General features: G+C 43.0%; 1 long non-coding RNA gene across 2 annotated transcripts in view; it reads left to right on the top strand.

The window, feature by feature from the left end:
* LOC120402202 overlaps positions 1-13681 on the top strand; it is a 34000-nt gene that overhangs the window by 1852 nt on the left and 18467 nt on the right. The window contains exon 2 of one of the 2 annotated variants that reach the window (XR_005597056.1): positions 9722-10569. This is a non-coding gene — a long non-coding RNA (uncharacterized LOC120402202). Of the gene's footprint in view, positions 1-9721; positions 11197-13681 lie in introns of those variants that run through there. The other variant, XR_005597055.1, reaches the window with a different exon arrangement.

Raw genomic sequence — 13681 nt, 5'->3', positions numbered from 1 at the left:
TGAATATAAGAAATAAGTACAAATATGCAAAATGCTTATTACGAGTGTCTCTTCCTGTTATTTTTAATTTTTCTTAAAAAGTCAGCCACCTATTGTTACAGCACAATGCGTGACATCGCTATTGTCACCCACATAACACTCATGGTAGAGTGGGCAGATGCATGCTTGTTTCTATAAACGTTAGTAGCTGAAGATGGTCCAAGAAAGTGTTCTTGTAATTTGTGCGCACTGGGATTTTAGCTAGTGATGTAGCTGTACCAGTGCAAACCCATAGCATAGATACAGTACAGCTTGTACTTCTGCATCTTACTCTGGCGCAAATTCTATCTACACTAGGGAGTTTGCATTGGTGCAGCTACACTGGTGGCTAACACCCTAGTGGAAATAAGACCTTTCCTATAGATTCTTTAAAAACAAAAACAAAAACAAACCTTGAAAAACCAATACAAAGGTGTGATTATGAATTTGTGTTTCGATTAACCCTACATTAACTTATAATGAGTTTCGATTAACCCTATATTAACTTATAAAACTGTCAATACTGTTTTCTCTAAAATTATCAAGCCTGCCTTTAAATCCAGGTGTAGTGTTTGATTCTGACCTTCTGACAAACTACAGATGGTGTGAAGCTGCATTTCTCTTTGCTGGCAAACTTTGCAATAAATCAAGATGGCGATACAGACTGGGAACCTTTTCAGGATCTGTTTAATGAAAGCATAGGGAGGTTTTTCCTGTGTCTGGGAAAACTTAACACAACTTCCCTCCTGTTCACGCCAGTTTGGACAAACAGAGGTTAAAACCAGTAGCTAGTTAAACACACTGTGTTGCAGATTTAACTAAAATGGTGATGGGGGGGGAAGACAAAATTAATAACTATAAAGAACTGATTTGCTTCCTCTCCCTGAATCAGTTGAAAGCTAATCATTCTTTTTTATTGATGCTGTTTGAGCTACCAAGTAAAGTAAATAGAGCTAAAGATTAACAGACAAATATTTCAAGTTGTATTTTGGGCATGAGCTAAAACCCAGAGATGAAACCCCCAAAATGTTGGGGAAATTCAGATTTGGCTCTGAATTGTGATGGGTTTGCACTGGCCTATCTCTAAGGGCACAACTATGAGCCCAGCTGTGTGCTCAAGCTGGGAAGTGAGAGCATAAAGAACTCCCTTTGACTCCTGCTTGAGTTACCTGCATCACCAGATGCTGCTTCTGGGTTTGGGGTAAGAGAACAGGTTTCTATTTCCTCAGGTAGCCGAGAGTGGGAGGAGTGTTGGCTCAGTCTCCCACTTCTGCTGACTGGCCTGTGTAGTTGAGCAAGAGTGGAGGGGGAAGTAAAACTGTGCCAGGAAAGCAGGGCTGGTGCAACCACTTAGGCAAACTAGGAGGCCACCTAGGGTGCCTTGTGGTTGAGGGCGCCTAAAAGCCTGCTCTGGCGAGGAGGTGAAGAATGGAGGTGAGCTGGGGTGGGGAGCGCAGGGAGGGCAACCTGCAGGGAGGGCAACGGGGGTGTGTGTGTGTGTGCACAGGGGAACCACTCCCTGCCCCAGATCATCTCTGCTCTGCCTCCTCCACTGAGCACACAGTCCCCACTCTAAGTCTCCTCCAATTGGCGCCGCAAGCCTGGGAGGGGAGGCAACTTAGAGTGGCGCCGGCGTGCTCAGCGGAGGAGGCAGAGCAGAGGTGAGCTGGGGTGGGCTCCCCAGGCGGGGTTAGCTGCCACGGGAGGCTCCCTGGGCGGGGTTAGCTGCCGTGGGGGGGTATCTGCTGTGTGTGTGTGTGGGGGGCTCCCTAGGGGGGCAGCAGGATCCCTGGGTGGGGGGCTGAGTTAGCTGCTGCAGGGGGGCTCCTCTGGTGGGGGGGCAGGTGGGTGTGGTTAGCTGCCATGGGGGGGTGGCGCAAGGGCGCAAAACCTCCTTGCACCAGCCCTGCAGGAAAGGGAGCCAGGGAGCAGGACTTCCACAATTTGGTTCCTGCCCTGCAGCTCTTGGGATAGCGCAACTGTACCCTGCCCCTTACTTGGACAAGATTTTTTCCCCTCCTCTCCATTTCACTTCATGCCCCTCATAACTTCCTCTGTCACTCACCTTTTAGCAGATGTATCTCTAAGTAACGTACTAACTTATGGAGTCATCCCACAAAGTGCTGACTACCCTCAACTCTCATTGAGTTTACTGAGAACAGAGGGTGTGAGGCAGATCACAGAATCATGTCCTCTTCCCTTCCATCCTTGAGCAGAAAGGTCAGGAGAGTGAGGAGCAGCTGAAGAGGCTTTGAAACGAACTGCTGTTTGGAAGGACTCATTTTGAAAGGGATTTGACTGGCCTCTCTGTGTAGTGGAAGCACTCCTGCTTCACAGGAGAAAAGTTAAGCATGGCCCTGGGTGTGCCTAGTGGAGCCTGCAGTTCAAGGCCTTTTTCCCTAGTGAGGAAAATAAATCTTATTATGAAAAAGGTCAGGGATCTAACGTAATGAAGCAGTAAAGGACTAAATCTAGGAAGGGGGAGGCTTTGGGTGTGACAGCAGCATGTAGTATCTTTGAGGTATATATATCACTATGGGCCCACGAGGGTGTGCAGGTCCATGGGGGGAGGTTGCCACAGCTCTACCAGTAACTAAGCACAATGGAGGTGGGGGGTGGGGTGATTAAGGTGAATCACTCAGGTTGTAAACCCCTCCAGAGAGGTACCACCCCCTGGGGAAGCTTTTACGTACTGGTTCAAAGTGGGTATTCCAGAGACCAACAGCTAAAGAAAGAGCTTCTGGCATTAAAGCTGCATTTGTAGTGATTCAGGGCCTTCTTTCTGATCCAGCAAACAGAAGGGACTTTCTGTCCAATGGAGCCACAACCCTGTGGAAAGATTGGAAAGATTTTTAACTTGCTAGGGCCCATAGGACTGATGGGTGGCTTCTGGTATGTTTAATGTGTGTTTAAATCTGTGTATTGTTTCTATATGCTTTTCTCTGTAATGCTTTTATCTTGAGATTAAATGTGCTTGCTCAGAGCTGCGTAGTAACTTTTAATTGCTGGCAATATGCTGGTCATAGCCCTTGGAGAGAAAGCAAAGCAGAGGCACCGGCCTTTAGACTCTCTGATTTGCTGGGGATCTCAGTGTAGATCAGGGAGCTATGCAACCTTAACACCTCTGGTCAGAAAGGAGAGCGATGTAGGTCTCTACCCAAGAGGTGACATCTGGAAGCCAGAAACGTTAACTGGGTGCCCTTGAGGGACCAGCCAGGGGAAATATGGGTGCTGCTATCCTGAAAATGTGACATTGCAATGTGTATATGGCATTAATACATATATGGAAAACATTTAAGGTCAACGTAGATCACTGCTTCATCGAGCCCCCAAAGAGTCTGATTTTTTTCCCCCCATTTAGAATGGCTAAAACCTTGTTAATCTAATTTACAAAAAATTCTCAGAGCTGTTAGCACCAATTGAAGTGCACTGGTGTTAATGCTGTTTGGAGCTCTTTCTGACCCCTGCAGCCTGTTCCAGCACCTTGTTGATTAGACTTTGAACAAGTAGAATTGACACAGTGCTGAAACCAGTTGCCAGAGCGCTGTCTACATTAAAGCTCCTAACATGGCTAATGCTGATGTATCTGAATGGGCATTAGCAATGGTAGAAATTTTCCTTAATGTCAATGAAACTTAAATGAACACTAAAGCTGTAGGATAGTGTCAAGTTTAAATCAAACACAGAAATATCAAAATCACATAGTATGTTAGGGTTAAATTCTCCCTTCTGGCCTAGTTTTGCTCAGCACAGGAGAAGCAGGGTGGGAGGCTGTCATAGAGATGATTGCAGATCCTAGATCCTATGCCACCCAGTCCTTTGTACTTCACCACCAGTATCACTCATCTTCATCAATGATACCCCCCCTTCCCAATGTTCTTTGTTTTTTTTCTATTGCTTGTAAAATGTGTCTATTTTGGTAATTTAAAAAAACCATTACAATTCTATGACGCTAAAGGTGGGTTCCAGCTGCAAAATTCGGACCTGGACAAAAATAAGACTGTCAGGAGTTTGAGTTTTGGTTTAATTTTTTTTTCCTAAAGAGAAAAGAGAGGTGGTTCTCAGCTGACTTACAGAAGTAAATGGACAACATGAGATTTGCATATTCTAGCAACATTTAACTTATTTCTGTGTTAAATACTGATACTTGTAGAATATTTACAACGTTAAGATTCCATCTTACTGAATGCTGGCAGCTAACTGGCTGTTGGCTATGAAGTCTGGGAACTAAACCAGCAGTCATTTCAGTGTTGTTCCAGGCTTAATGTTCATGCGGAGTGTTGGACTAGTTGATATTTTCTGGTGGTGTTTCAGCAAAAATGGTTCAGCCATTTCTGAGAAGGAGATTAGGGGAAAAATACACAAGTGTTCATTAAAGAGCTCTAGCACCTCCAGGCTTTGATGCAAGGATTTGCATGGGCACCAGATTTGCATAATATTTGGTGGTGCCCAGAATGGGTCCAAGCAGAGCTGTCCCATCCATAGGACAGACCAGGGCAATCGCCACAGGCCCTGCGCTTTGGGGACCCCTATGCTTCATGGGGATGCGGGGTCCAGGGCAGCCTGGGGAGGGGGCTGGGTGGGGCCTGGTGTTGGCAGCAGTGAGTGACCCAGCCCACCCCGCTGTGCTCTGCCTCATCCTGCCAGTGTCATGCAGGGAAGGGGGTGGAATCTGGAAAGGGGGAGGGCTGGGGAAGGGTAGAATGGGGCAAGGAGGGGCCAGAGCAGGGGTTGGAAGAGATGGGGAGGAGGCCTAGGGGGAGGGGTGCAGTGAGGGTGGAGCAGGGCTGACTGGGGCCAGGTCACTAGCTGCTGCTGGCGCCAGGCCCCCTGCTAACTTCCCAGGCTGCCCTGGACCCTGCATCTCCCTGAAGCATGCCCCCGCCAAAGTGTGGAGCTCAGGGTGGTTGCCCTGGTCCGTCCTATGGATGGGATGGCTCTGAAAATATAAGTCCAAACATTGGTGGAGTTGGGTTCCTGAATATTGGTGGAGCACAGGCACCATGGGCCCACATTACTTGCAACCTATGACTGGACTTGAACATGATTCAATGGCTGGAAGTTGAAGCTAGACAAATTCAGACTTGAAATAAGATGTGAATTTTTAAACAGTGAGTAATTAACCATTGGAACAACAGTAATTAACCACTGGAACAATTTACCAAGGGTCATGGTGGATTCCCCATGATGACTGACAATTTTAATGTCAAGATGGGATGTTTCTAAAATACATGCTCTAGTAGTTATTGTGGAGAAGTTCTATGGCCTGTGGTGTACAGGAGGTCTGATTATAATCTCTTCTGGCGTTGGAACCTATGAATCTGCAGGTAACTTTGGCATTTGGCACAGGATCCCAGAGCAACAAGACTCTTTTCTGTGCTCTCAGTGCTCCCCCTGCGGGTGATCAAGCAGCATGAAGGAGGCAACAGCCTGGCTTGAATACAGAGAGGACGAGATCCAGCCTGGGGTATGTGTATGCTGTGGAAGGAGACTAGAGGATGCTATGTGAGGATAGGATGGCTTGCATGAGGAGCCAAGGGGTGTGTATGGGAACTTGAGCTGGCTGAGTAAGGAGCCAGTGGCAAGGAGGGAGACTGAGTCTGGATGAGCAGCTCAGGGAGGGAGACTGGGACTAAAAGTTAGCATGAGGGAAAGACTGGGGCTTGAACAGGGAGCCTGGAGTGGGAGACTAGGACTGGTTGGGCAAGGATACTGGTATGAGGAGTGGGTAGGGGGAAGAGGCAGGACTGAGACAGGAACAGGCTGGAAGGGATGGGAGATGGGACCAGGCTTGGGAGGAACAGGGTAGAAAGGCCTATACCCCATAGAACGCACTACCATCCAGAACCTGGAATGGAACTCAAGATTCTGGAGTCTCACCATTCCTCTGGTGGAACAAATAGCATGTGATCATGTAATGAATAATGCATTTGTACAAGAGGGCCAAATGAAGATTGCACAGCGATTTCAGTTACAGTGGTGTAACTGAGGACAATTTGGTTCCACATATTTTAATATACACTGTATCTTAACTAATTTCTGAATTCTGAAATGATTTCCTTCCTCCCCAGAGAATTAAACTCCTCCACTTTTTAGTCTAGCTTGTAAAACTCTGTTTGGAGACATAGCAACATGTAATACCCAAGAAAAATGTTAACATTTGAATGAAAGAGTTTCAGGTCCATTCCTTGGGAGCAAACCATTTAATTAAACCAGAATATATGCTGCCTAATGTCTTAATTCTAGCAGCCACCTGCTGACTTCTCATATAATCAGGCTTCCATGAGGCAAGCTGCACGCAAAAAACTACTTGACTGGAACATGTCTAGGAATATCTAGGAGAGACTGCAAAGATTCCTATTATTGCTCAGATTGCAAAGGGACATAATGCACTGAGTGACTAACGCATGTGTTACCAATAATGCTCTTATGAAAGCCGCAAGCAAGTACAACTAGCAGTTCATTCATGAGCTCACAGCTTTGGCCTCCAATATTACTTGACTAATAGACTGAAAAATGGATGTGTGGCCATTCATCATTAGCTAGATTAAACAAATGCAATTCTGTAAACACAAATACAACACTGCTAACTCTCTCTCCCAAAACCTTTGCAAGTGAGAATCTTCTTCAAAAGTTTTAGGGCAAGACTTTCAACAGTGCTTAGTGATTTGAGGGATCTCAGTTGTTGGGTGGCCAACCTGACACTTTTATGGGGCCAGATTTTCAGAAGGTGGGTGTTCAGCACTTTCTGAAATTCAAGCCTCTTTTCAGGTGTTTCAAGTTGGTCATCAAAAATCACTGGTCATTTCTGGAAATCTTGGCCTTAATTTTTTTTAAAACCACTTCCAAAATTGCTATGAAAACTCACCGGCTCTGGCAAAAGGAATGGTATTATTATATTAATTATTGTATTATATCAATGTGACAGATGATGATGATGATGTGGGGCAGTAGTGGGTAAACAAAATCAAATGATATTTAACTTACCAATCAAAAGAGATTATTCACCTGGGACAAGAAGTCAAACAAAAATTTGCAAGGATATTTTAAATGAAGGCTATTTGTTATTAACTATGTAACTACTTAGTGATCTCCAAAGTAGTTCATATGGAAGTATAGAAAAATAAACATAGAAGGATGGGAAAGCAAACAGAAAAATGTAAGAAAAGGACTAAATGAAGGAATTCTCTGCCCATTATTCTAAAGGAGGTAGTCTTGGAGGTAAGACCCTCGTTGCTCGCCTCCCCAGATCACCACATCAGCATGAGAAGGAATTCAGGCTTTGTGAAGCTGCTACTCCAGCTGCCCACACTGTGCAGATGTGTGGGGATGGGCAGAGAGGGGCTAGAAATTGTCAGAGCCTTGGCTCCATATGCCCATTGTACAGCGAGCACAGCTGAGCCGGTGCAGAGGAAATAATCTGCTATTCATAAGAGGCAGCAGTAGATTAATTTCCCCCCCCAGGACCTAGGTCGGGAGCAGGGAGGGAATTATGCCTGTCTGAGTCACAATTATTTCTTGGTGCAGTTGCACACTACCCCTTACACCAGGCAGTACCGAAAAGGAGCAGTCTAATGCTGTAATGCAATAAGATTGTGAGAATGAGCTTTGCCTGCTGCTGCAGGATTGAAGAAGGAAAATATACTTGAAGATTTTAGAAATGGTTTCTGATTGCATTGCTTTGGTGGTTTTCTGGGCTTTCCCATCTACCTTTCCTTTATCTGATGAAGAGTGAGAGGGAGGAGGAAATGGTTGTAGGGTAAAAGGAAACCATAACTGGAAAACAATAACAGCGTAAGGAATTGCGCTACATGAAATAGATGCGTCAAATGGCAAAGTGAAGATTATTAGATGTTAAGCTTAATCCTCCACTTCTGAAGGCTTCCTTTTACGGGCAGTATTTACATCCCACCAATACCATACTTGCTGTTATCCTCTGTTTGGTATAAGGAAGTAAAAAATGATGGAACTAAATCCAAGAATACTTTTTTTTTCTCAAACTGTCAATGCTAGTGCTGTTCTTAAAGTGATCATCATGACCTTTGGTCACTTCACCTACATAGTGTCCTAGCTAGTGAAGGGCAAAGCATAAAAGAATGAATGTTAAGAACTCCAGCATTGTTGTTTAGATGTACACAGCTTTACAAACAGAGGAAAAGATATTCCCTGTTGTGTGGCACTGATAGTCTAAATCAATGACCATCTGAATCTCTCAATGAGGAACAGCATGAATTGTGTGTTAAGGTACAACGTTTAGGTTAGGCTTAAAAAAAAGTTTTAGAAATATTGTGCAAGCCAAGCACAACAGAATTGCACTGATGAGTGAGAAACAAGACTGGCTGACTCACACAAACTCCAGCAACGGAGATGAGATCTGCCACAGATGTCTCCTTTGTTGTTCTCACCTCAATTGTGTCTAGGGTGACTACCCATCTCCAATTGAGTAGGACAGTCCTGAAATGTACATTTCAAGTCCCACTCACAGGCTGAATGACTCTGGGACAGCATTTGACCTCAGTTGTTCCCTTATGGATACTGCAATACACATAATTATAAAAAATAACACGAGAGATACTAAAAGCAGCAAAGAGTCCTGTGGCACCTTATAGGCTAACAGAAGTTTTGGAGCATGAGCTTTCGTGGGTGAATACCCACTTCGTCGGATGCATGAGAGATACTGGTAACCCATAATGGTAAATTGAGCTGTGTGCGCAAATCTGTGGGACTGATCCAGACATCTTCACTCAGGCAACACTCTCATTGAAGTCCATTGTAAGTCTTGCCTGAGTAAGGACCATGAGTAAGAGTTAAAGGGAATCCTGCCATTTTGAAGGGCATAGGCCTCCTTTACCTCTCAGGGTCATGTGACCTCTGTCATTTGCTGAAGGGGGAAATGACTTTTTGACTAAACAATTTTTCATTATCTTCTTTTTTTTTGACCAGACCCCGCCCCCCTTTTTAAAAAAAAATACTAATTCCATTTTACAAAAAAAGCTTTCCATGGAAAACTTTGAACAAAACCAAAAAAAAATTCTTTCTAGATTGAGTGGAAACTGCTTACCTTTTTCAATCAACACTTTTCTTCTAAGACATGTTCATTTCTGCCTGCACAGTTTCTTCCCAAGAACAGCAGCAGCAACAAAAGGGCTGATCAGCTGGCATGTAATTCCCGTCCTAGTTTTTGTTGTCCTATTTGGAAGCTCTGGTGCTTGTTTTTTATGATATAATATCTGAATCTCTATGTAAAGGCTAAAGCAGTAAGCATGTATATAGTCATTGCCACTCATTTATTTCTGAGTTGGAGACTCTCTTTTAGAGGAAGAGTTTACTTTTTAAAAGTCAACAAAGTTCTTGCTTCAGGCTATTGTACGTGATGCACAGATCTGATGAAATTCTGTGTTTTAGTGCCCAGCCTTTGGGCTTTAAAAATCTATGAAGCTCTATGATAGACCCTTTTTATTCTTGCTGAGAGAACTGCTTGTGCTGCAGCTGAGAAATCCCTTGGAAATTATTGGTCTGATCCTGATCCTAGATCAGGCTCTCAGGTGATGTTGCCCAGTGCTAACAGTAAATCATCATGTTAACACACTGATACGTTTTTCTTACAACAAAGTTTTACAGACCTTCTAGCTAAAGAAAAAACAAACAGAACCCTCACTCTACATTAACTAATATGTTTTCCATTGCATATGCTTTTTTCCAGGGTGCTGTTACCGCACAAGCTGTTTGCCTGCTTGAACAATCAACCTACTGTTATTTGCAGAAGCATAAACAAATATGATCTTTAAATTCTACACCCAAAAGCCTCCTATCTCCTGAGAAGCAGTGGGCGATAGCACATACCGACAATACAAATGTACAGACATCTGACTTCTATGGATTTTTTTAATGAAAGAAGGTTTTGTAGTGTAGTACCCAAAGCATAACCCTGCTGTATCTGTACACAACACTGAGCCACATGGTACAAAATTAGTTAGGAGCATCAGAAAGTATTTTCAGAGTCATATAGTTAAAAACTGCATTTTAATATTAATGAAAAAAATTCTAAGTCATATTTGAAGATCTGGGTGTAACTCACAATATTTATTCTGTCACAAGCCACAGCAGCTATAATTATTATTTAAAACTGGTCTGAATTAACAGCAATTTAGTTTTTGGCTAGGAAAGATGTTTTTTACACAGGTTTCTCTCCTTTCTTTTTATGATCTGATATTTATGTCCCTGGTAAGACGCACAGTATACAGAAGTTTCAGTGCAGATTCTCTTGTACTCACCGCATTCTTTGTAGTAATGTTGCTGTTGTAGCTTCCCCTTCACACTGTGCTCTGAGACCATGGGCCAGACATGGTATATTTAGCCAACTTTATGGGGAACTAAATTACAGGTGCACGACAAAGCTGGAACTGAAGAGGGACACTTGACTAACTATTACATTCAGTGCTAATGAGGAGGAGATACTGTACCAAGCTGCGCGTACACACACATGGAGGGGAGGAGCGGCTCTGTGAACTGGTTACAGAAACTAAGTGGCCCCTGAGGATGCTAAAAGAGGTAAAACAAACATTGCAAACCAGCAGGGTTCATGCTGTACACCAGGCTAACGCGAAGCCCCTTGAGCATATGAAAAAATGGAACATTTGCAGGAGTTAGAAAGGAAATCTGTGTAAGCAGGTTTGTGCTGCACTCTAGGACCTGGGAGGTGGGTCTGAAAATCAATATAAACATTGACTGAGGCTTGGAGAACATTGGGGCATCCATCAATTTGCTGGCCATTACTGCCTTAAAAACAAACAGTCCATTCCAAATGCTTAACGAGTGAGTTTGTAGAAAAGTTCTGTGGGACAGATCCTCAGCTGGTATCAGCTGTCATTGCTTCATTGTTAACTTCAATTTACATTCACTGAGGATCTGCTCTGATATTTTTCTGGAAGTCCATTAGTCTGACTGTTTAATCCAAACAGCACCAAAGACATACTTTACAGTCTAATACAAATGACAAGTTCCTCCCTTAGTTCCTTGCTAATTTTTTTTTTATTTACTAAAATGTGTAGACCGTATGTAGTTGGGAGGTTGGGTGAAAAAAGGTCTTATTTGTTTTGAAAAGTGCATCTTTTGGAATCTGTGGCATGAGGTCATGTGATGTGGGTAATGATATTAAAAAGAGTTAATTGTATGAAATTATTCTAAATAAAAGTGGTGGTGTATAAAGGTAATAACTGGAGATATACCAATCTCCTAGAGCTGGAAGGGACCTTGAAAGGTCATTGAGTCCAGCCCCCTGCCTTCACTAGCAGGACCAATTTTTGCCCCAGATCCCTAAGTGGCCCCCTCAAGGATTGAACTCACAACCCTGGGTTTAGCAGGCCAATGCTCAAACCACTGAGTTATCCCTCCCAAATAAGGTTGGCAGTGTCCAGACTCACTATGCTGTACAGGTTTGATTTTTATTATTAGTATAGTTGCCATGTTGTCTTAATATGGGCATTTGGCTCCTGTTTTACTACGAATGGTATTGTAAAGAATTTTGGCCATTTGTAGTCCAAGACTCATTTTAAGTTGTAGATACGTTCAGCTTTGGTAAAATTAGTTCTTTAAACTATATTATGTAAATAGGAGGATCTCTCTCTTCTGTAGGGTTTTCTTCTCTCTTCACTTGGGTAACTGAAAAATTGCAATTGTAACATTGTTTGGGCAGGAAATGCTCCCTCCCACACTGTATTACTGCTCCTTTGATATCCTTATGTCAAACAGAAATCCAGTAAACGAGCTCTGTGAAATCATCTCTGAACTTTCTCTCCTAAGAAACCAAAGGCGTAACCCCACCTCCAAACACAGCTAGGTGGGAACTGCATTCAGGTTCAAAAGTGGAAACCGCTTCATTCAAATTAAGTTGTCAGAAAATTCCAGCACTGAACTCCATGAAGAAGGGGTGGGGAAAAGCCCTAATGTAAAACACCCAACCTTGCACGATAATCTTTCAATCAGAAAAGTATTTTCTAGCACCCCCTAATGCTGATCTTAATGATAGATCCTTAATTGTACAGCCCCAGAGCAGTCTTATCCTTCTGAGGATGAGGGACTAAGTTAGTTTGTTTTCCTTTGTTTAGGCCCTCATACAGTAAAACACATAAGTGCATGCTTAACTTTAAGCACACGCTTAGTTCCATTACATAATGGCCTGTGTCCCTGAGCTATAACATAATTTTTCCTCTTTTGGGATTTGCATTAACCACCAAATGGAATTGTAAACATTGTGCACTACTCAATGTTCCTACAACAGTGGGGAGGATCCTTATAGGAACAATGCAGGGCTAGGAGAAAACCACAAGGTCATCCAGACTAACTCAAACTGTTCTTTCAGGCATTCAGGTGCTAAGGTCTGGGGTTAAGGACTTTTTCAATGAATAAATTACAGTAGGTATTTTCAAATGCCATAGGAAAATACCTACTGTGTATTCATTTCCACTGTGTGTGTCATAACCCAGCAATCCTCCAAATGCTTCAACCACAGTTTTGGACCCCCTGAAAAAACAGCCAGAAAATTGCCAGGGCCTAAATCTGTGCACTAAAACACAGCATGTCATCAGATCTGTGCATCACGTACAATAGCCTGAAGCAAGAATTTTGTTGACTTTTAAAAGTAAACTCTTCCTCTGAAAAAGAGTCTCCAACTCAGAAATAAATGAGTGGCAGTGACTATACACATGCTTACTGCTTTAGCCTTTACATAGAGATTCAGATATTATATCATAAAAAACAAGCACCAGAGCTTCCAAATAGGGCAATATGATATTTTTTGTCTTATTATCTATCCCTTTCTTAATGATTCCTAATATTCTGTTAGTTTTTTTGACTGCTGCTGAACAGTGAGTGGATGTTTTCAGAGAACTATCCACAATGACTCCAAGATCTTTCTTGAGTAGTAACAGCTAATTTAGATGCCATCATTTTATATGTATAGTTGGGACTATGTTTTCCAATGTGCATTACTTTGCATTTAAATTATTTTGGTTAAATTAGTGTGGTGGTAATACCCTGCATAAATAATAATAATTCCAACAATATCCATTGAAGGTGGTAGGGCAAGAAGTCCTGGGCTTAATCTGCAGCAAGGGAGATTTTTGTTTAAATATTAGGAAAAAACGTTCTAACTGTACAGGTAGCTAAGCTCTGGAATAGGCTTCCAAGGGAGATTGTCTATCCCCATCATTGGAGATTTTTAAGAACAGGCTGCATTTACTTGGCCTTGCCCCAGTGGACTGGATTACTTCTCAAGGTCCCTTCTGGTCTTTCATTTCTATGATTCAATTGCCTTAACCATGAGACTGTCCTCTCTTCCTGTAGTCCTCTGCTTCGTTCACTACCAGGGTGACCAGATAGCAAGTATAAAAAATCAGGACACAGGTTTTTTTTTGTGTGGGGGGGAGGGGAAGTATAGTTGCATATGTAAGACAAAGCCCCTAATATTGGGACATCTGGTCACCCTATTCACTACACTCCTGCCAACTTCTGCAACAAATGAGAGCAACAAACAACAGCCTCCTGCACTACACAGCACTGATTAATCCCCCTCTCAGCTCCCAGTTCCAATCTTCCTCCTAAATTCCTTGTCCCAATCTATGCTCTCTGCCCTTGCTCCTTGGTCTAACTCTTCTCCCCTTTG

The sequence above is a fragment of the Mauremys reevesii genome, linkage group 3, assembly GCF_016161935.1.
Source record: "Mauremys reevesii isolate NIE-2019 linkage group 3, ASM1616193v1, whole genome shotgun sequence".
In the NCBI taxonomy this organism is placed as follows: Eukaryota; Metazoa; Chordata; order Testudines; family Geoemydidae; genus Mauremys; species Mauremys reevesii.
The sequence above is the reverse complement of the archived record's forward strand: the minus strand, read 5'-3'. Positions and strand labels throughout refer to the sequence as shown.